Raw genomic sequence first — 25919 nt, 5'->3', positions numbered from 1 at the left:
TATTTTATTTACGTTTATTTTATATTATTATATAAACGTTAAATAATGAAATTGAAAAAGATGAATTAGGCCTAGTTTCTAGAAAAAAAAATTAAAATACAATTTCAATAGATAGAAACATTACATAAAATTTAAAATAATTACATTTGTATACGTTAGCAATCCTAAGAATATAGCAAACAAATGCACAATTTCAGCAATAAAGACAAAACAATAGTATTATTACACTTAAATTCAGGGCAGTCAAACATAAAATTTTAAGAAGTAAAAATGTTACGAACAACTAAAACATCAAATTGAGAAGGAAAAGGACCAGTTATATTTATTTCACACAAACGTTCCATTCCATAACATTATCAGAATATATCATTTTCAACAAAAAGTTTCAAAATTTACTGTTGTGGTTGAACTTTCAGTAAATAAAACGGAAGGACTATATATACGTATATGTAAATATCCCAGATACTTTAAAATCTTTTTTTCTTCCCAAACAGTATTTCGTGATCGAAAATCATGCAATCAGCATTTTTTTCCCACATCCATCGCTATAAATTGTATGATCATTGAAAAGCAATATATCAAGATGAACACACAATTCAAATGTAAACAATAGCAGATTCAGAAAACAGAGGAAACAAATATTTACCGAATCGATCTACAAAAATAACAAAGATTAAAATAAATTGAAGTCAGAAGACATGATCAGCATTAAACAGGGAAATCAGCAATGCAATACGGAACCGGTTTTGAAGCACCATTTCATTTAGTGGGGGGAGGAGGTTTATTTTGCGTTTCTGTATTCTATCCCTCCCATTCTATTAAAGAAATGTCTTGTTTGGACGAAGTTGGAATTCGCTTGGAAGGGTAGGAGCATTTTTGTTCTTCACACTTCTGTTATGAAAATTTAAACTTTATCTTATGACAAGACACTTAGGAAATTTGACTTTTTGAGGATTATATATAAATGCGTAATTATACAACAAATTTAAGTTTATGTAGAATGTAATTGTTGTATTTGTTAATAAAACACTTATGCGAATACTTAGGATAAAAATTAGAATTGAAACAGAATTCAAGGCCATTGGGAGCTAAAAAGCCATCACGTTCGCTTAAAAAATGCGCAATTTAAATAAATGAAAATGCTCCAAAAGTGTAACAGAAAAAAAAAATCATAAAATGAGAATCTCTGAATTTAATTTTTAGTGAGTGGAAAATGATTTCGATATGATTTAACATTCAAAGCATTCATACCAGTTTAAAATCATATAAAGTGGAAGATGAATTTAAATATTTTGCTGTCCTAGGCTGTGTATATTATGAGAACCCTCTTAATATGCTTATCAATTTAACTTCACACATTAGTACATTTTTAATATGTTAACGATTTATTGAGTAACGGTTAAGTTAATATTTTTTAACATTACAAAAATATGTATTTAAAACTATTATGCCTCCAATCGACACTGCAATAAATTTCTATACAATATTACCGAAGCAGACTTTCGATTTCATAGATATTCTAATAATTAAGCGAACGTAATGAAACAAAAACATCGCCAATTATATTTAATAACAACTTAATATCCTAATATTTCACCATTCATAAAATGTGTATTTTTTTTTTTTTACCCTCTTAATTTACTCTCTTAACTATCTTAACATTTATCCTAATATTTTATCATTCATAATTTTTTTTTAACATTTATCCTGATATTTTCATCCGTCATAAGATTTGCATTTTTTACTATCTTTTATTTGATAACTAGGAAAATAGTTTTTTTTAATCGACCTGCTTGCGGTCGCTTCTTTTAACTGGTTTTTGTATTAACTAAAGCAATGTAAAAATCCAAAATATGTTTTAATCTTTACTGATTTCATTTCTATCATACTAATTTATTAAAAAAAGTACGAACTAGGACTGAAATGAACTAGGACTAGGACTGAAATGAACTGGACTAGGTAATGAAAACACTTAATTTCACCCCCCCCCCTCAATTTCAAAAAAAAGTCATTCATTCCACGATAAAATTATTCGAAATCAGATTAAAATTTTATATATTCTAAATTCTTATAACCATAAAAGTAAGGAAGTCTACAATTCAACAAAAATCTATTTAATAAAATAACCCGTGCACAACGGACAAACATTTACCACAATTAAAAAAATTTAAAACTAGTACAATTATATTAAAATTTTGTTTGCTTATTTACGTTTTTCCTCCCCAGTAAATGTTTTAAAACAGAAATAAAGGAGAAATTACTCAGCCAACGCACTAAGAAAAAAGGTTGTTATATAAAAAGAAAGACCGAATAAATTAACTAATACTCCAGTTTTAAGTTTCACGAAGGTTAACCACTTAAAACAAGTTGACGATGTCGCCTCAAAAGTTAAGTTTCATTGATATTCGAACAAGATAAATTTTTTGGCAACAGAATATTAAAAATTGGATCATTTGATGCTCGATAGCAATGACTTTCATCATTGTTTAAACAGATTTTTGGCTTGAATATAAGATGCTTCATCATATTTTACACAATTTTAAAACTAGTTTAAAGTTTATCATATTTTATGAATAACTTCATTTCGCTCTTTATACATGCTGACAAATATTTATGCATTAACTGAGAAATTCTAGATTTAAAAATTTGGATAGTAACTATGCTATATGCTATGTTAGTACCTAAAAAGAATCATTTGAATTCCAAAAAATAAAAATTATCTTCCGATAAATATCCCATCCTTTCATGAATCCATTAAATTCTATTTAACCGATATTATCAAACTTCTCAATTCAAAAAATAGCATTGAATTAATTCTTAAGATATTAAAATTTGAAATGATTTTTAGTAACAGAATTTTAAAATATTACTAATAGTAAGATATAATAACAAGTACATTTTTTATTTAAATTATTTTTCTAGTTTTTATTTAATTTATAATTCATTATTATAAATATGGGCCACAGAAATAAATTTCTCAACCAATGGCGTCATGTGTTTAGAACTAAAATTTAATTAGATTGACGGGTAATCAAATTTAGAAAGTATCTAAAATATTATATTGTCACCGAGAACATACAATTACAGAAAACATCAAAAATATAGTTAAAACGAGGCGGTTAAAAACACAATAAAATTCCATAATTGTGAACATGAAATAAATGTTACATAAAAGTTTATAAATTAGAAGATTCAATCTGTCTTTCCACCATTCAGATCTAAGAAACCTAAAGCAAAAACTACAACTAACCCACACACACCTAAAAAGAATGAGAATTTTATGTGCATATACAACGTAACTCAACTCCATAAAAAATATTTTTTTAAAGAAAGATGCAAACCACGAGACAATCAAACTTGTTTGATGTAATACAAAGCACGCTATGATGTGAAACTTTTTTTTTCAAAAGCTACAAAAGCAATTCTAAACATCAAAAACAAGTGGCGACAGCTGTATGAATGACCATCAAGCCTTTGAAAGTACCTCATGAACTCGAACGTACCTGCGAGCCAGTACAACAAAAGCATATCAGCACAGTAACGAAGTGGCTGCATGCTAACTAAAAGGCGACACTGGGAGAAAGAAAACAGATAAAAAGGCATTTGAGGTATTTTTTGGGTTTTTTATTAATTCAAACGACTTCATTGTCCTCGACTTTGCCGGCATGGCCTAATACACAGGCTCCAACGAGGAAGAACTACTCCAAAAAGGAAAACGGGGAGGGGGGAGATGGTGAAGAAAAGGGAGGCAGAAGGCGTCCCACGTGCGGTGCTGTGTTTGCAAAGAAAGAGGCACTTTCTGTCTTCAAGGTCTGCACAGAAGAAAAGGGAGTTTACATTTGTTGCAAAACATTGCCCGTGGGCGAAATATTCCTGGGTTCTTCTTGCTTGCTGCCACAGGTGCAGCCCAAAAGATTGGCGCTTCCTGTCGTTTGGAGATTGCCAGCGAAAATCGCTTCGGACACGCCAAAAGGCATGGAAAGGCATAAATGGACTGCTGGAGGCGATGCGTAAAGATCTGATTTTTATTCAAAAAAAAATAATAAATAAATAAATAATGCAACAATTGGAGATGGTAGCGAAGCAACGTGATTCGATTGTCAATGGGGCATTTGATATCTGTACTAAGAATCTGGCTAGACAACGCATGCCAAGTCCCAAGACACAAGATGGTGCCGAATTAAAATGGCACCAGGCTCTCCTTTTTCAAAAAATCCCAAATCGGAAAATTATATCTACGGTGACGATGACATACTCAACACATCCGTTACCATTAATCATGTCTGATTCTGATCACTAAGAAAATGCTTACTTTATTATCTCTATATGTGTGAATCACAGATTCAAATGGTGAACAACGAGATTAAACCAGAAGATAAACTAAACACACGCGTGCTCCACGCTTATCAAATTCTACACTACATTTTCTATGAAAAGCGATAATTAACGAAAATTAGACAAAGAATTATTTACCAATCAATTTATTAAAAATAAAGCTTGAGAAATTCGATTTCAAAGAAATTTTATTTAAAATTGCTTCAGTTTATTATGTTTTATTGATGTAATCAGAGTTTCCAAGAAAATAAATTTATTGTATGATGATTTTATGTTAAATAAAATATTTACTTATCTACATTTCTTCATAAAATCTATTTAGCTATTTATTTCATGTATTTAACAAATTACACAAGTTAATTTATTTCTAATTGTAAGATGATAGTGTTAAGCAATATATTTGTATTATGTTAAATGTTATTTCGTTTCGCCTTCTATATTCTTTAATAAACCTGTGCATAATTTCTCAAAAAAATGCGTTTGAGTAAGTTTTAACAAAGAATAAAATACATACATATTTAAAGAAAATGAAAGGTTATGTCAACAAAACTTCATTCCAGTTGTTAATTATAAGACATTTTCCTCTAATTCTAATTTCTATTGCTTAACAGCGCTCATTAGACATATGCATAACAAAGCTACTTAGACTTGGAGCGATTCTATTTATAATTTAAAGAAGCCGATTGCTAGAGATGGGAGAGGGCAAGGCAGGTATGTAAAGACATTAAGTTATTACGGAAATCCTTCTTGAAAGCATCAGATAAAGCAGTTTCATTAAAACTACTTTTCCGGATGGGTACTGCATTCAAAGAAAAACTTTCAAAATCTAACAGAAACAGTATAAAATAAAAATATAACTACGCTTTCAACATTAAAAACGGTTTTCGGAGTTTAATATTAATGTTCCATTTGAAGTAACTTTACGGTTATTTCGTATCCATGATGCCATGTACAAGGCCTAAACACGACAGACCTTAGGTAGAATAGGGTTTCGAGCCTAGAAACTACCAGTTCCAAAGCTGAGATCTTACCAAACCACTGTCCAGAAATTGTAATTACTTCTTTGCCACGCCACTATGGTTATTATTAACAAACTCCAGTGTTTTGAATTTAAAAGAACCATTCCTACGGAAATCAGAAGCCAAACAAAACATCAATGAACAAAGACACGAAGAATTAAAATCACGATTTTTTCTACCATAAAAATGATTTCATATCGAGTTACAAGTTCATATTGCGGAATATTGAAGAAAAGAATTGGAACACGTTAAAAAAATTACCTACTGTAACTTCCATCTTCCTGCTCCACCATTAAAAACAATTTCAATTCTTTATTGTCCAAGAACCACATGCAAATCTCTAATAGCATACACGGATCCAACAGAGAAAAACACTGTCCTTTATCTCTCCAGGTCAATGAATTCTCTTTAAATATATAAAATATTTTCGCTTCTCACAGCTAGAATCATTCACGATGTTGACCTAGGAAGAGTGTTTAAAGAAGGGAACTAAACTTAGAACTCCAGAGTTGCAGCTGAGCTATTTTAAGAGTTCGTTATGATCGTTTTATGAATTTTCTTAAGAACAGTAAAAATCAAAAGTCGAAGAACTTAAGCGGAAAGCGAGCGACACGTCATTTCTTTCGGTGAAAACACAAAAAAAAAATACTTTGTTTTTTTAGAAAAAAAATACTTTGTTTTTTTAGAAGTTAGAATATAGCTCAGTTTATTATTATTTTTTTTTTTTTTTTTTGTTTTTTTTTCCAACGAAGAACAAAATTCTTTTATTCCTTTAATTTTAATATTCGGAAAGCAATCCAAAATATATTTTAAAATCTAAAAAATATCTTTAAAAATTATTAATAGTAAGTAAACTCAATTTTTCCCACGATATTTCTTTAAACTTTATTTAAACATCATCTTTAATCTATTTTTAAATGAATAATTTTTAAGAAAGAAGAAATGAAATTTTTTAACGCCGACTAAAGTAATTCAAAGCAGACGATATTTCTCACAATACGCCAAAACAAAGTCGTTTTCAATTTTACAATCTGAAATAAATTCTAATTTGAATTTTATTACGAATATATATTTTGAAAATAAAGAAAAATTTCTTTATAAAAATTTTTCTAGCAAACGAAAACCGTTGAAGAATGTCTGAAAACAAATGCAAAATAATTCATCTCTATGACAAAAATCCAGATGTTCTGCAATACTTTTTTTTTTTAATTCCCCGCAACTCAACGTAATAAACTTGAATTAAACACCTTCATCCAGAACGGAATAGTTTAACTGTTAGTATACAAAAAAGAAAGTCATTAAGTTCGTAAATTGTTTAGGCTTTAATTAGAAATGGGGAAATTCTTAGAGAAAGAATTCGATGGAATGTTGTTTGAAGCGAAGCAATCATTTTCTTTCAGAGACGAACGGAAAGGAATGTTAGTTATTACCAAATCTTTTCAAATCTGCATTCAATGAAACTATAAACGGTTGGTGCTAATGATCAGTAGAAAGCGCTTCATGACGAAGAGCGCCAAACCCTGCAGTGACGAAGATTTTTAAAGATTTGAGGAGTATCATTTTTAAAATCGAAAATTTCCAGAGTTATGATTATTTTTCGAAACACTCATTTACAGAAATAACTTGCATGGCATAATTAACTACAGAATTATAAGAAGATATTTGAAATGTTGATTTCACACAATTTTCGAATTTTAATGACATCCAATCAACATTTTATTTCTATCAATTACTTCATATAAAAAATATGGTATTATGCAAAGTCACATATTTTCAAAATTATATCTTAAAGTAATTAAGTGCACTAAAATTAATACTTCATCATATACGAAGTATATACAGAAAATACATTAATAAAAATTCAATCAATGAAGATTGATAATGAGCATTTACAATTAAATGATTTTTTCTGTCAAGGTTTCCTTTTGTTTATATTATTATTATTAAAGAAAACAAATATTGAATTATTCGAAAATTACAATCAAAATAAAGCCAATACTGGGACTCCGTTGTGAAGGAACACTATGAATTACTTATCCATACAAGAATTGCACACATGCTATGCAACAACTTATGAATAATATATTACTCAAGGAAACTGTAATAAAGAGTCAGTGTCTGGCTTAAAAAAAAAAAAAATGAAATCTTCTATTGCAAATTTCAAGTTATGTGAGAACAGTATGTTTTTTAAAGTCACGTGGTATCAATCCGACAGAAAAATATGTTCTCACATGATTTATATTCCGCAATCAACAACAATTAGAAAACCGATTGTCTACAATCGATAGTTTAAAGTTTCCTTGACTGTTGACGGTATGTTCTGGCCTTTTCGTTTTTAATTTTAGTGCTATTTTTTGTTTTTATTGTTATTTTTGTTATTGTATTTCTACTTTGTAGTGGTTATTTTCTTCTAATTTGTTGTTTTGTATTTCCTTTCTGTTAAAATGGTATATCTCTTGAGCATAATTTCAGGGGATTTTCGGGTCACGAGGAATCATTATTAGACAAATGTCTGTATTTCCTCACAGAAAAAATCCCTTTCTTTGAATCCCTGCCTGAGGGTGACCCTTGAAAAAGTCTTCAGGCCGGATTCTTTTTTTATAGTTTTTTTAGTTTAATTTTATTTGATTTTTTGTTTTTCCTATTAACTTGATTCTAATACTTTTGTATCAATTCATCTGTGTTTTAGAAGTAGCTGCAATTGCACTCTCTAAATACTATGAAGTTCTTTTTTGGTTTTAGTTTAAATAGGTAATAAATTTTAGTTGCGATTTCGAAACTGTTTTGTTTCGATTTCAAACTTTTTCTTACTTTAGATTGGTTACTTTATATATGGCACGGAATAATATTTTTGGAAGAAATTCGACAGGCTTAAAAATGATTACAATTTAAACTTTCTTAAAAGATTAAGATAAATTCGAATCTAAAACACAGATAAAAAGTTTCAAATACGAATCAAATTGCTTCAAACACAAAGTGCTACATTCACGAAATAATCTGATCAGAATATATAAATTTGGACAAACAAGAACACCTCAAAAATATCCTATTTTTTTAAAAAAAGAATAATAAAAATCCAACAAGAATACTTATTTACAATTTGACTGAACTACAACAATATTTCCCGCGTGAAGAATGTCTACCTTCAATTGATTAATTCTGTTCAGTTTTAAGAATACCGGAACTATGAATAATTCAGGAAGATTTTGATATGAAAATTCTACTGCCATGATATTCCTTTATTTTCGTAGCCTGAAACGGATTTAAAGCCAATTTTACGATAAAAAAACATCTGCGTTACGCCGAACTAATTTCGTTTTTGTCATGGTTTTCTCGAGAAGTCGTAGAGGAATTATGAATCCAAGAAAAGCCACGGATTTTTATTCAGTTGACTTTGCGAAACAAAACTGAAAAGTAACCCACACACCTGAGCACACCATGCAGAACACTTCCGGTCCATTCCTTGAACTAAGAGATTTGCTCACCTGTGTTAAATCTTTGGACCCAGTTACTCGAGCAAACAGGCCCGTTTCCGCACGAGCAGGGTGAGAAGAAAACGGTTAAAGAAAGAGAATTTTCAACGATTCACTACTAAAATCAAATAAGCAGGCAACAATACAGCAGGAGTGTAATAGATAAGTTCACTTGAATTTAAGAGCGATTTCTCAAATAAAGTATGTCCAATTGCAAAACGCTTATTTTGTACAAACATTTGAAGTTCTATATTATTTTGCAATTAAACTTCACCTTAAAATACCCAGACGTATTTTTTTAAAAAAAATCTATTAGTAAATGTATTACTTTGATAATGTAAGCAATTCCAAATCTTTTAGAAAACGGGGGGGGGGTACGTCTTTTCTTTTAATATTGCTTTTCAAATATTTTTTCTAATTTACAAACAGCGTTGGGCGGAATTTCCAATAGTGTTTGAAACACTGAAATCTACATTACATAGAATAATTTCGAAATAACTTTTTGAATAACATCCTCTTTGCTATTCAAAAAGTTTCGAATAACATTCTCAAACTAAGAATTATTGGAAGTAAATTAATGTCCATTTTCAAAATTACAAAAAAGATGTTTTTTGCTCTTATAAAGTTTAGTTTAAGATTTCGTAGCATTTAGAAAATAGCTATTAAAATGGGTAGTCATAACTTAGCTTCATAATTTGACTTCTTTTAGAACACTGGAGGTTCATAATTTTACATCCGTTTTCTTGTTCTTTCATTTCATTCATTTTGTTTCATTTCATTTATTTTTATTCACTCAGATATTTTTATTTTATTCATCAATTTATTTCACTGAGATGTTTTTATTTTTTTCATCAATTTATTTCACTCAGATATTTTTATTTTATTCATCAATTTATTTCACTCAGATATTTTTATTTTATTCATCAATTTATTTCACTCAGATATTTTTATTTTATTCATCAATTTATTTCACTCATTCACTTTTATTTTTTTCATCAATTTATTTCACTCCTTCACTTTTATTTTTTTCATCAATTTATTTCACTCATTCATTTTTATTTTATTCATTAATTTCACTTATTTTATTTTATTCATTTTACTTGTTTATTCATTTTCAACTTTAACGTCAGAATTGCTTTTTATCAATTCTTATATAACTATTTCCTAGCCGCAAACTACATCGGGAAATGCGTAATTTTATTACAAAATAGTTTGGACCTCTACGATATACGGGATAATCCACCTTCAAAACTGAAATTATAAATAGAGTTAACATAGCTGGCTCAATTACCTGGCCTAATGTAGCAGGAAAACCAAACAAGACAAAGAAGAAGAAAAAAAGAGGTAGGTTGGAGTTCCCAAAATGCTCTTTTTTCACTGCCACCCTCCTTTTAATATTTATATATTAAAAAGTCCCTGCCCTCCACCCCGTATCACTTTTATATCAAACCTCTCTTTCGCTCATATTTTTAACCCTAAATACAGGCAACGTTCAAGAGCAAAAAGTTCATAGCGCGGAAATATGCAGGGTGTTTTTTTAGCTTTAACTTTCTAAGTTGCGTCATCAGCATATATGTTTCTCATTGTTTTTATATACCTCGCACGTACAACACAGTTCGCAATTTCAGGGCTAACAGCAATTACTTTGATCACTGTTGTGTCACCATTTATGAATATATAAATATTAATATGTATCTGACGTCAGTAGCTGAAGTTACTGTCGTGATGTTACTGCCTAGAAAGGAACTATACGTAAGCGTAATGACGATTTTTTTTATATATAATTTTATCGAAAATAGAGATTAACTTAAATATTCAAAAAGTATGTTACAACAGGAGACTACGCTAAAAGTCAATCTTTGGCGGATCTAAAAATATCGTTAAACTCTGTATTTTTTTTTTTTTTTTTAATGAAAACATTTAATGTTGTTCATGTCTTCATTCTTTGGGGAGCTAGCTATACGGACTTCTGTACTTGAATTATTTACATTTTAATATTATTTGTTTTATAAGTTCTAATTTTTGTAAAATCAAATTACAAAGCATTTCATACATGAAAATGTTATGTATATATATTCAAATTTGGCATAATTTCTCAATATATTTTGTACCAAGTACAAAATAAAAAAAAGAATGGATATTTCATGTTTATTTATCAGTTAACTCCAATATTTAATGATTGGATAGGAATGAATACTTGTCCCTTCTCACAGAATTTTATTCGAAAGTTTTGGTTATAATTCAGTTAAATCCACTCTACGTTTAAAAAAGATTTTAAAACAGAATTAGTTATCTTTACCATGTGAATTATTGTGTATCTCACAGTCAATAACAGCAAATTCACTACGAACAGCAAAAAGCAAGGGCAATAAGTGAAATTCACTACGAAACAGCAAAAAGCAAGGGCAATAAGTGAAATTCACTACGAAACAGCAAAAGACAAAGGCAATAAGTGAAATTCACTACGAAACAGCAAAAGACAAAGGCAATAAGTGAAATTCACTACGAAACAGCAAAAGACAAAGGCAATAAGTGAAATTCACTACGAAACAGCAAAAGACAAAGGCAATAAGTGAAATTCACTACGAAACAGCAAGCGCCTTAATGAAAGCTAAATCTCGTCATTTTTCAACCAGCGGACGACCTGGCCGCCCCAACACCCACTTAGCTTCATTCACAACTCATCTATTTTTAAGCCCAGCCTGCCTATTTTGTATCCATAAGTGTGCTGAGTGTTTGTTTATTTTCGCAGACAGGAAAAAATGAAGACGTGAAACAGAGGAGGCTGACTCATGCCCCCGAATGGGGGGAAAGCGGCGAAAATGGGTCACGAAAGACGAGTGCCTTCGCGGGCCCACCTTGGTGGGAGCGTGGGGGCCGACCACTTAATATCCGGTTCCGTATTCTGATACAGAACAGGAAGCTGCTGTTCTCTTTGACTCATCTTCCCTGGAATGACATCCCTAAAGCCAGTTTCGCATTAACCAATCAATCTGACCTGCGCTTCAAAGGAAATCAGATCTCGTATTGCAACGGAATCCGAGATCTCACCGACATTGATAGCTTTAAGAAAATTCACAATTATTCCAACAAAAAATCCGCAATATTCCGACCACATTATTTAGATAAAAATAAAATCCAATTTAGACGAAAAAAAACATCCACATTATTTAGACGAAAAAAAACATCCACATTATTTAGACGAAAAAAAACATCCACATTATTTAGACGAAAAAAAACATCCACATTATTTAGACGAAAAAAAACATCCACATTATTTAGACGAAAAAAAACATCCACATTATTTAGACGAAAAAAAACATCCACATTATTTAGACGAAAAAAAACATCCACATTATTTAGACGAAAAAAAACATCCACATTATTTAGACGAAAAAAAACATCCACATTATTTAGACGAAAAAAAACATCCACATTATTTAGACGAAAAAAAACATCCACATTATTTAGACAAAAAAAAAACATCCACATTATTTAGACAAAAAAAAAAACATCCACATTATTTAGACAAAAAAAAAACATCCACATTATTTAGACAAAAAACATCCACATTATTTAGACAAAAAACATCCACATTATTTAGACAAAAAACATCCACATTATTTAGACAAAAAACATCCACATTATTTAGACAAAATAATGATATTTTTTTTGAAATATAATATCATGAAACAGCGAAAAAATGTCATGCCCCGTTCGCTTATTACTCTGTCTACGCCACTAACCGAAACACGAGGAAAGAAGGCTGAAATGCATTAAGCCAGTATACTAACTTAAATGCATAATTTATCCTACCGTGGGGGTGAATCTAGGATACATGGAGAAGCTACCGGTACGGTGGTCGGTTCTCATTTCCTTGATGGGTACAAAGATGATGCGAGTCTAAAAACTCCGTTCCCATAATCCGTGAGCGTCTTCAGTCCGGTGCATTTTGCCCTGATTCACTTTATTTGCGGTTATCCGGTGCTATTTGATGTCTGTTCATTTGACCGCTAGTTTGCGGAAAATCGCAGCAGACATCCATAGGCGAGGGTGGTCCTACAATGGGTCAGATGGCAGATTTACGATCATATTCGTAAAGGCAACGGGGCTTTACTAATTCCACTCTGATGACCAGTCGTATCTGTGAATAAGGGCTAGCCGCATGAGGTGGGAACGCAATTAGGGCTTTTAATGCGTTCATTACAGAGCCCGTTTTATTTTTTCATGGTTATATACATTATTTCAAAGATAAACGGGTAAATTAGACATATTTAACAAAGTTCCAATCTTCTATAATTCACAATGGCGTAGTGATAACAAGAATGGTATTTTTCCTATTCCTCACATTTTTGGCATTAAAAAGTAAACGCACTTACTAGCATTTATGATGTCCAACACAATCGGCCTCAGGGTTTTTCTTTTATACTCCTACCATGCCCTCTGGTTGCTTCACTCAACCATCTTTCAGCAACAATGGATCTCGTGACTATCTTTTTAAACCTATGTAGCTACTTTTGTGGAATCGTGCCATATAAAAAAAAATCACTAAACGTCCGTTGAAAACTATACTTTGTTGGCGAAACAAGATCCACCATTTTCACTATTCATTTAGTTTTACTTATTTGTATTTATAATTGTGTTATTCTAATACACCAGTATCTAATGTTATTAGAAGACAAAAACTTTACATTTCATTTGCGTAACTTCAAATACTGAGAATTAGAATTACTCGATTATCAAAAACAGTTCAAATGACAATCTTTATACAATGATGGGAAAAGGGGACAAGAACGAATGATAAAGTCAATGGTATTTTGAACACATGGTCATTAAAGAAACATTTAAACGTTTTACAACATCTGAACTTCTCAAATTAACAGATGAAAATGGCGATACTAAGACTCCCTACCCCATTACTCCTCTCGATTTCTGGAGTGTTGCACAAACACGTAAACGAATAAAAACATAGGAAATGTACATTTCTAATATTCTATCAAGAATAGTTAAAGATATAATTACCAACCACCTATAGTGGTTACCCTAAATTTTTTCGAATTATTTAAAATATTTGTATTATTAACCATATGTCATTAGCGAACAATTTAGAAAAAGCCTATCAACGTGTGAGCATTGGCTTTTTTTCTTTCACTTTGGCGATTTATTGCTGGTATGTGATATTGCAAAAGTACCAGAAAACCGAATGCACATTTTGGATATATTTTTTTCCGACCGAAACCAAAATAGAAATAAAATTATAGCCACAAAATCGCAAGCCAATATCTAAGTATTGCGTTTCGTATTATCTCCTTTATATATGCTTGTAAAAGTACAAACCATTAGATGTGGTACAAAGATTACATTACACATTTCATCCACATAGCTCAAAGCCTTTGTGAGTTATGTTCATTGGCGAAATATACTTATCAAATTCGTCAAAATTTCAAGTTCAGAATTTTTGGCAATCTCGATTCTTTCTCTTTGCATACTTACACAGCAAAAACTTACACACAGAAATAAAGATGAAATTAATTAGCGTAAAGGAAAGCCTTGTTCGGAATATTTTTTGTTTATATTTCATTACATTAATATTTTAATAACCAAAACTCAATAGTCTCAAATTTACACAAGAGACTTTTATAGCTGGTTATAAAACCGCGTGCGTGTGTAGACTTGAAGCAAGTTCGCGACGCCAAAAATCAGAATCGCGGATTCATTGTAAACCTTGTTGAACTCGACCCGCCGGGCCATCTTAAATAGGCCGTGACAGTCGCCTGACCTCATCAGCATATACGCGCTTTCTCCTTGAAATGGCCGAGATCAAACTCCTACGGATTGATGCATATTATGAAATACTTTCAAAAGGTTGTGTCGTGATATTCAAAAGCGTAGGTGTGGCATGCTCAACAATTAATTTATGCGCTCTAGATAATGATGCCCTATCATACATTGCACTGCAGACTAGATCTGAAAAGTCAATAGAAGTCTGACTTGTAGCATCTTAGGATTGCCAATTCTCTTGCGTGCAGATACATGTGCTGTTTAGTTTCAGTATCCCAAGACTACCCCTTTTCAATGATTCTACTTCGTTAAGGTGTGAGATACGAAAGCATGAACCCACTTCCGTAATTCTTCGACTTAGATTTTTACTCCATTGAATATCTTTTCGTTCAATTTTTTCCCCACATGTATACGAGTGTCGTGTCGTTTCTGACCGTATTATTTTATTTTAACTCAAAATTGTGTACTGATTGCTTATATGGCTAGTTCAAGTGGCAAAAGGGGAAAAAAAAAAAAGCTTCGAGAAGCGACAAGAAAAATATTTTATATAATATAATTAAATGTGACCGGGAGTTCCTACTGCTAGCAAAATGTTTAACAAATTATTTTATAAAAAGCGAATTACCAAATTTTAAGAACAGATGTCTTACATTTACTTATCATAATTTAATATTTATGGCCCTAAATAAAAGTAAATAAAAATTAGTCTAAAGGGTTTCATCATGAAATACTACTTTTTCCGACAATATTACACATTATCTGAAGGTTTTAGCCCCCCCCCCCCAAGTCCGTGGATAATCACAGTTCACCCTAACGTTAAATGTAAACATATCCTCCTTTTATCTTTCCTTTCGCCCCTATTTCCAGAAAATAAACGCACCCTAACGCATGCGCAAAAGCGCAGAGATTTTTCGAATCCGTGAATGAATAGTATATTCAGGTTTGCCCTTTTATGGGATAAGCTGCAGTGAACGACAAACATGACCAACTGATGCCTATGATATAAGAAAATATCATTAAAAAATTCTCCCACTAGATTCTCAGTGTGAACTTTAAATTTCCCCGATATGGGTTTAGTTTGGTTTAGTAATATTAACGTCCCGTTGTAAAGCAACACTAGGGCTATTGTTGTGATGGACCTCGTGATTTTGAACCGCAGTCAGATGACGAGGACGACAACTGAGCTGGCACCCCCCCCCTCTCCACACCACACGAGTGGGAGGACATTTGGCATGACGGATTTAACGTGCAACAGACACCCCCTTACACGATGATTTTCCACGATATGGGAAAAACCCATTTAGATCCCTTAACTTTTTGTCACTATGTAAGAGAATAAAATACTCAAACGGCAAGAGATGGGGCAAAAGTGGTAAAATTATATTTATACAATTGTAATAAATTTAGGAACTAAATCAAAAGGATGCAATGATTATTCATGTTTATATACGGTAACTTAAAATTGCTCAGCGAGCTAAGTTAATGAAATTTAGTAAGTGGTTATCGCATTAAAATTTGATCTTTCAAATTCTAAACAAAATTAATCCACAGAAAGATATACAGCTAAAAAAAAAAAAAATGTAATATACAGCTTTATTTGAAATGTAAGATATTATAAATAAAGAGAATTCATTGACAAAATAAAATTGCTGACAAAATGTAACCAACTTTTTTTTAAACCTAGAATGCACGACATTTTTTTAAAATGTTTTAAATAACTGCATATAATTGAGGAAAATTTTAAAAAATTAATTTTTTTCGTGAAATGTTTAAAAATTAAAATGAGCCAAATGGCTTATTATGAATTAGACAATGTCCCAATGACACACAACACATAATTTTGCAATAAAAATATGTCCTTTTTTACTAATATATTTTTTACAAAACAAAAAATATATATTGTAGCAGTTGCATTACTCTTATCTTCTCTTTTGGATACTAAATGGCGATGCCTTATTAGGCCATCCCATAGTGCATTGCGATTGTAATTAGAATGAGATGTGATGCTGAACTGTGAAGCCGCGCGCGTGAATGTCTTGTCTTTGTGCCTGTGCTTGTTTAGTGTGTGAATGTGATTATTAAAAGAAATGTTCCTAAAATCATTCGTCCTGTTGCTCCTTGCATGGATCATAATAATCTACATACCACCACATTGGCGCCCAATGTAAAAGAATTTCTGATGAAATAAAAATGATGTCGTCCCGAAGATCACAAGAAAATTTCCCGCCACCACAATATATTTTTTTAATGGTAGAACTAAATAACTCAACGTCCATCTTTGCATTTTTCCAAGTTTCCAGTTTAAATCTAATTTTAGTACCGCTGATGCCAGTCTTTCTACAAATGTTCATCAAAAAACATTTAAAAAAAGATTTCTAAACAGTCGCAGTTGCCCTTTGTTTGCTTGTTTAGTTTAGTTATATCAACGTCCCGTTTTAAAGCAACACTAGGATTATTTTGGAACGGACCTCGTCATTTGGAACCGCAGTCAGATGACGAGGACGACATCTGAGCTGGCATCCTTTCTCCAAACTTCCATACCATACCAGCGAGAGGACGTTTGGCCCCTAAGGATTTAACGTAAACCAGACACGCTTACACGACGGTTCTTCGGTGGAATCGGGTCTCGAACATGAAACCCTCCGGTTCGAAGCCTTCCACCAGGCCACTTATTGCCCCTTTCGTATAGCCATGGGAAGCTTAAAAATGGAAATATTAAAGAGTAGTCAAATAGCAACACGATGCACTGTACGGTTAACAGAACTTATTTTATTTCTTAGGGCAGAAAACTACTATTTTAATAAATAAACTGGAAAAACTAAAATGAATAACATATGATAACATTTTAAAGGGGAAAACGAGTTTTATTACATTATTTGTAAAAAAAATTCGAAATATTCTTTCAATAAAAGAAGGCAGTAAACTACTAAGAAGATAAAAACTGGAACACACCACAGAATGCCCAAATGTCAATTCTTCCTTAAGCAGACCGGCAAAAATATTGCACTTTCTACTAAGCCATCTGACACGGTGACTTCTATTTTTTATGCTAAGCTGCTGTAATTTCTTCCAACCAAGCGTAAAATTGCTAATACCTTAAAGTCCTTTCACATTGTATAAAGGAAGGAAGAGTGTTTATAGGAATTTGAAGCGCTCAAGGCATTAAAAAAATAATTTTGCAAAGAAAAAAAATTTCTGAAGGCAAATCACTTTCCTATAAAGCCAAGGAATCTAGAATAAACAGGCAATTCAGTGCACACGAGTGCTTCAGATAATGACCAAGGAAGAGGCATTCAAGTAAAAAAGTAATAATGGTTAGGTATTTGGCGATGGTCAGAATTCCCGAGTCGCCAATAGCTTCAATAAAAAACAGACGTGTGCGCTGAACTGAAAAAAATCGAAAATAATTCATATATAGTATATTCCAACAAAGTACCAAGAAAGACAAAGTAATTCAGTTGGCTTTCGTATCAGCTAAATCATTAATTTCTAGGGTGGAAATATCGGCAACTTTTAGGTCACTAAATACAATTTGAAAATTTATTGCAATTTTCACATCATCGCGTCATTTAACCAAAAGCGGATTTCGTAATTTCGTAACACTAGACAATATATATTGTGAAGAACATTTTTTTAATAAAGCGTCAATTTAATTTCACGTTTCAATACAGTTTTAACTTAACATATTAGTGACTTATTTTAGGTTAACTTATTATTTCAGTGCACGCATAAAAATTTCAATAGTTTAAATATTTTTTAAAAATCAACCCATTTTTGACTTAACACACTAATGACTAATTTTACATTTTTCTAATTTTCAGTAAATGTAAAATTATATGTTTAGTTATTTATGCTCCGTGGCTTCCACATCTATAGCTATGATTTAAGCAAATGCTAGGTGTTAATAAGTGTAGTAATAGCAAAGTCGATGTAATGACCAATATTTAACAAAATGTTAATATTCTAAAATTATGACCAATATTTAACAAAATGTTTATTATTCTAATCTTTTATAAGAAGTATATACATAGTAAAATTCCAACTCGTATACAAAATTCCAACTCAATAAAACTCAAAGCATTTTTGAGTTATACAGAGACAATTCAAAGAATGTCTTTTGCACTCAAGGTCAAACAGATACTTTAAAAACTCGAATTTGAATTTTTTGACGGTTATAATACTGTCTTTGAATTCTTATAAGAGAAAGGGAAAAACTAAGAAAAAAGGTGGTTGATTTAATGCACGTTTCAATGCGTTTGACGGGTTTACTAAAAATTATGAATTTACTTTCGATTTAACCAGTTAATTGTTTTTGGCAAGTTTACTCGTCATGGAAAAAGTGCAACATTTTGCGTTATGACGAGTTTATTTGTCAGGAGTAATAAGCTGTGACAATTAGCAGTTTGAATCAGAATTTTAGTAAAAACTCCAACCTATTCGTAAATTTCAAGATGTTTAAAATATTTTGAGGTCAAGTTGGAATTAAAGGAACAAATAAAAGATTATTATGTGATGTGTCATGCTTAGCTCAATACCATTCTCTAACAGCAAATTAAAATAATAAATTAATTTTATGTTTCTTTTCGCTCATATGCAAAAAAAATGTAAGCTAGTTTAAGTAAATGAGATTATAGAAATAAAAAATAAAGTCATTTCATTGCAACACAATTTCATATTACACACACTCTGTATCTGAAGTGTATACTCGTCATCACTATATTTTTGCGATACAATTTAGATACGCATTTTCCGAAGAAGTCGAAACAGTTAACTGGTTATGATGAAAATTGCATTCTGTTTAAATAATTTTTAAACACGTTAGAATTTTACTTAGGACTATTGCAATGGATATAATGATATCAAAACCCGAAATATTGTGTTTCCGCTGGCGGTTACTAAAGCAATACTACACAAAAGAAACCCAATCTAAACCAATAAAACTGGGCTTTATTTTCATCGTTCAGCATGACTATTAGCCATTCAGTTTTTATTGAAAAATATTCCACAAGAGTCCACTTGTGCAGTGAAGCTCGGAAAGTGTACAAAAAAATTACTGGTTCTTTAAGTTGAAAGGGGGGGGGGGTCCGTCAAAAAAAGAACCGACCTACTTTTCTTTGGGGCGGACTCATCGTTCCATCAAGGCACTTTGTTCCCGCTCCCACTCCTTTCGTGACCTTCATTTTGTAGTGTGTCCTCGAGGGCTATCCTCTCCAAGACGTCAGACTTCAGCGGTACTCTACTTATTATAAGGAAGTTGGTAAGCAAAAAGACACCACACGCCTGCCGCTCACTATAATTCAAGGGGGAAGGCAATTCCATTGGAAGATAAGAGGTGAGGCTCCCGCCTGGGGGTGCAAGACCTAGAGACCTTGAAAATGGGCATTTCGTTGGTTTTGACTTAGTGACGATTAAGGGGGGAAATGCTTTCTTAAAACGTAGATCCAAAGGCGATAATTTTTTAAGCCTAATTTTGTTCTTAAACACAGAGGAGCATTCTTAAATAATCGTTCTATTTGTAAAATTGAGCAAAGAGGACAACTTAAGAATTAGTTGGAAATACATTTTACGAACAAGCTCAACCCGAGCATAACTGCGTTTCACAACATATTTAAAATTGTATAACCTAAAAAAATACATTTATCTATTGATATTTTTATTAAATGATTTATAAATCAAAAATTCCTCAAATTATCTCAAACACTTGGTAATTAATAAAAGATCAATTTATACGTTTATCGTTAATTTATTGTACTGTTCAGTTTATTCAAAAAAAAATAATAAATAAATGAAGAAAGAGTAGGATTGAATATATGCAAACCGAGAAAAGAGTTTAAAAACAAATGCACAAATTCTGACTGTTCTGCTGAGTGTTTCTTTGAGCTATAAAAAAATGTTTGGCAGAACACAAAAATAGAAAATTTTTGCTGCTTCAAAGAAAAATAGTGAATGGCTAGTTTAATTTTAACGCATTCGTTGCAATGACTCAAACCTATGATTCCAACTTCCTAATTATTCTTTCTCTATTGCTATTTTAGTAACAGAAAAGGAACCATATAAATAGAAATCAAATGATAGCGGCAGTGCACATATATCACTCAAAGTCAAGCTGAAAATGGAAATTGAAATATTTCAAATTTATATCGCTTACTTTTGAAATTGAATATTGTTTACCAACGTATTCTAAAACCCTCCGCGCTTTTGCGCATGTGTTAGGATGGGTTTAATTCCACAAAAAAGGGGTGAGAGAAAAGATGACAGGAAGAGATGTTACAGTGAACAATAAAATAAATTCCGGAAATGCGTGCATCCTTCCGTGTCTCACCCCTTAGCGAAATAGAATCGTCGAAAAGTGATCGTCTCAGAATACTGAAACGAACAGTATATAGTATTTGAAGAATGACAGAATGAGTGCCACATTTGTATACCAGTAATTTATAGTCAAATATATGGAAAAAAATAATAAATATTACATTTGAAATATTATAACTAACGATGTTAACACATGAAATTTTTATAATTGAAATATAAAAATTTCATCTAATCTGGTGATTAGACATTCCAAACATACGATGGGAATTGATTAATACCGCCAAATAACTCATTCAGTTTTTTTAAATTACTGTGTGAAATATCTGCTGTTCATCAAATTTAAAACCAAATAAATCCACACAATCCATTTGTTTCCATTATCCATTCATTCATTCATTTTGCCAGGCTAGAACATTAAATAACTGTACGATAGGATTTACAAATTTTTATATGCCTCATTCTGATAAGATGTACCTGATTATTTTACAAGCTCACTACTGTCATTTTAACACATGCACGTCATGCTTTGAGTGAATAGTTACACAACGTCAAGAAATTTTCAAAGTAGCGTCTATCTTAAATACACGTTTCAGAATTTCCGCCCATTAAATTCGTAATTATAATGGTTTTCCAGCCACGGTCAGACAGACTTCCTTAAGTATGTGTCCAAGAATGAAAAAGTTGGGTGGAATTCTCAAGGTCAATTTAAAGTTATTCCTGACAATTAATTAGCTGAATTATCTAGGAAAGGAGCAAAACTAAAGAATGTATGTTTTTTGTTTCAACTCAATAAATTGTCTTCCCTTTGGAACAAAATCGATTCAATTTTCGAATATCACTATTATAAAAAAATTTCATTCATAAACCTCTACTTCATAAAATCGTTTGGAATTTCAGCTGTCTATTCATTCGTCTATATGCAAAATCGTCGAAAAATCGTTTGGAATTTCAGCTGTCTATTCATTCGTCTATATGCAAAATTGTCCACTCGAAAATGGAACAAGGAGTAAATTTAGTAAGCAACCAAATAAAGGGAGACTCCATCAGCTTGCTAAGATGACGATTTAAAACTGCAATAAACTAGGCAATAAAATTTAGTATATGAATGTATTTAATATTTTTATATCGAAAATTGTAGACTATAAAATATTTGAAAATGTATGGAACAGAAGATTTTCGCTTAAGAATACAAGCTAAACAAACGGAATTCGATGCGAAGATTTAATAATAAATGTAGATATTAATCAAGCTTTGGAATAATCTACTAAAGTGTAAGGTGTGTGTGTGTGTTATTTCAAAGTCAGCAAAAGATACACGAGTACATGAGTGAAATTTGGTATACGATCTTGATATACGTGTAGAAATGCATCAAATTTCAAACAATCAACCAAAAAATAAGTACACACAATTCATTACAGAAAGAAACTAAAAACAAAAGCGCCATATTATATATATATACAGCGGAACATTAGACGTATAGCAAAGGTAAACGGCGCCAAGGACTCGAGTTTTTATAGCCCTCTATAATTAATGATAAAACTTGAGATGGAATATTTTTCGCCCCCCTCTCGTTGTTATATTTAGTCATAATTCCTTCAACACTGAAACGCCTAAACGTAAAACAAACACTTTCAAGTAAATTACGGCAACCGCCCGAATGTTTCTGCTGAATTTTCACTCTTTTTCGTATCAGAAGCGCGAGTTTTGTTAATTTGAAAACCATGCCCTGGACTTAGATATTTTTTTTCCATTTGGAAACAATACCTCCCAATATTGAAGATTCAAAAGAAATGCTTTACTCTAAAAGTTTTAAAATTCAGAAAATATTTGAATCCAATCTCTAGCGCAAACCTCCTTGATAGCCAAGTTTTAAAAACCAACCCTTGAAGATTCGAGATGTACTTTTTTGGAGGGGGGGGGGAGAGGAAAGGAAATTCAATCGATATTTGAAAAAGGAATTATGACTTTAGAGTTTTGAGGTCCAGAACTTAATAGGTTCGTAAGAAACAAGAGAATTAAAATGTAACAAATAAGAACTTTCCGCGGAGCACCTGAAGACTAGCGCAAATGGGTATCTATATACCAACTCTTTGCTATGTCATTGGAGCCGCTTTTTATATTAAAACATTATAAAGCGGCAGAAAATATTATGAAATAATATTTTGAAATATTTTTCTGACTACAAATTGAAGAAAAGAAAAAAAACACTGAATTCTGCAACGCCAACATCGGACTGATTCTCACCAATTTTTCAATCTTATTTTCATTTGCCGGCGTAAGATGGCTTTCGAGCAGGTAATTTTTCGGCGAATCCCGTTACAGCTGCAATCAAAAGGGGGGGGGGACTTCGATGAGCATTATGATGTTATGTTTAACTTGGTGAGCCAGTGTCCCGTGACGCATTGCTAGTTCCGCGAAGAGGTGTTTCGGATTTCAAAATCATTTCCCATCCCAGTGGTAATAAAAATAGTCGGCTTCCCATGGCACAGAGATCGAGCGCATCGGAGGGTGCACGTGTGAATGAATATTTCATTCTGTAATGATGGCAAGTGTCGACAAATAAAGCTGTGGGTGAGGTTGAGGAGTGAAGTTTAAAAAACGCAAAGCCGAATAAGAAAACCGAAGATGAGATGCAGATGCGTAATTCTGGGAATTAAAGAAATCTGATTTCAGTTATTGATGAAAATATCAAAATTAAATTTAATTGGAAAACAGTTTATAGATGGGGCGATCGAGTTATAACATAGCTGCACGAAGTCTCATGGTAAACACTGATATTATATACAATGGTGGATTTAAGATATTTTGTGATATTAGGAAATGCATATGTAGTGATTGGATTTTGAAGCGTTAGGAAATAAACGTTCATAGATGGCGCTAGGCAACTAGCGCGAGTGTAATTAAAAAGAGTGATGTCATTCGAGTGTTTGCTCTTGGAGGAGAAGGAGTTACTGAGCAGAGTAACTCGAACGAATCTGCAATAAATTTGTTAAGTTTTCTATTTGCCTATTTATTAAAAACACTCACGAACCAGCCACGACAGCATATTATGAAGCCACTCTTAAATAGAATGGTATACTGAGTTACATATTTCAGTACATTTTAAATATGTTATTGATTTGAGGTTAATATTTCTTCTTCGTTAACTCTGTGAATATATTTTTGCTTTTATTACGTCTCCAGACTGCTTGGTAACCAAGTTGCTACACAATATTATTGAAGCAGATATTCAGTTTTACAAATATTCTAATCGTTAAATAAAATAAATGAAAAATATACAATTATACTTAAATATAGCTGATATGTTATATAAAAAATAAACCTATTTGAATTATGTAACTACAATTGCTATGTTAATAATTATATTAAGTAGCCTTATTATTATCATTCATACTATTGTGTCTTATATAGATTTATTGATTTAGTAATAAGGAAAATAAAGTTTTTAATCAACCTGCTTGCAATTCCCTCACAGCTTAGCGGTTCTAGGCAGCTGCCTAGTTGAAAATCCGCCCCTGATGACATAAAATACGCCACGTAAATATGTTTATCATTATATCGGTACACATCGAAATGGAAATCGATGACAAATTATATAGTCAATGAGATGTTCGAAATTTCATAGAGGGGCTTACTTAAAGATGCCCTAAACGCGACATTAACTGATTAGCTATTCTGTTTATCATCTCTGATTCACATCTAGTTTCTATTTATATAGTCCACTTTCCCACTACAGTGAAGACATAGCAAAAAAAAAAAAAAAAGGTGTTGGTTTAGCATTCAGAAGACCCGAGTTTGGTCTTGAAATCGATTCTTCAACCCATGCCCACCCCTTGTTGTCAGGGAAATATCAGACGCAGAGCATAGTCATGATCTCGAGGCGTAATTTGACAAATTACCATACTTCTGAATAAGTTTTGCACATCAGAAAGCCAAAAAGAGATGGCCACATAATATTCGATCTCTATTAAAACATTCTATGTATTACTTTAATCTTCTTTTGCCATGCGTAAAATTTTGCAGTTGTTTTCTACGTTCTGAGAAAATAAAGGACAAAGAGGATTACATAGCAAGAATTTAATATACATTTCTGGTCTGTCACATTTACCATGGCAGCTGCCTGCTGCTTTATGTCATTTCTAAGTCATTAAAAATTTCTGGTTCACGGCTTGACCTATGAATTTATTTCAATCATAATTAGATGATCATTCCAAATGGGACAATATTTCAGCCCATAAAAGAATATACAGAGCACGTAAGATATTTTAAAGTAATGATTTATCTTTTGTGCATTTAGTGGTGTAGCGACCGAGAAGCAAGAAGGCTATAGATGTTCCAGCCCTTGGAACTTAATAGCCAAAATCCAGCAATTCGATACAAGACACAATATAGGCGAGGAAATTAAAAATAACTACGTTCAATCGAAATTACTTAAAACATTTCCTACAATCTGAATACCGACTATTTAAAAAGTTATGTTGTAATAAGAGGGATAATAAATGCCAATACTTGCTTTTCTATAATAATCACCACAAAAAAAAAAAAAAAAAACGCCTTTGAATCACTGAACCTCAGAAATGTAAATCAGATTTTAAAGTGCGTTTAATCCATCCACAATGTTAAAGGGGGAAAAACATGCATCTATTTCATGCCCCAATGCATGTATTTTATATGCAGGAGAAAGTAAAAACTAAACACGTTGTTTCTCCATTAGATCAGATTTTCTGCACCTGATTCTTCCGGAACCCTCTGGATATTCAGGGTGGGAAAGGGGGAGGAAAACTTGATCCAACCGATTCAAATCAAATCACCAATTACAATGCTTTTGGCACAAACCTACATGAAGTGGAAGTGAACTTTCCAAATAATTACAGGCAATGGCATTGTGAAATGGGGGCAAGGGGATGTAGATATCGTCTGATGTTTTTTAAGGGGATGGATATATCTAAAGCAGTGTTCACACGAGGCCAACTATTGTGCGCAATAGAAGACCACGCCTACC

General features: G+C 31.9%; 1 protein-coding gene across 2 annotated transcripts in view; it reads right to left on the bottom strand.

The window, feature by feature from the left end:
- The window catches only part of LOC129971179 (CD109 antigen-like), an 80697-nt gene that overhangs the window by 37979 nt on the left and 16799 nt on the right, over positions 1-25919 (bottom strand). The gene's annotated exons all lie outside the window — the stretch shown is intronic.

Source organism: Argiope bruennichi, chromosome 6 (assembly GCF_947563725.1).
Source record: "Argiope bruennichi chromosome 6, qqArgBrue1.1, whole genome shotgun sequence".
NCBI lineage: Eukaryota > Metazoa > Arthropoda > Arachnida > Araneae > Araneidae > Argiope > Argiope bruennichi.
This window is presented reverse-complemented; position numbering and strand designations above follow the sequence as displayed.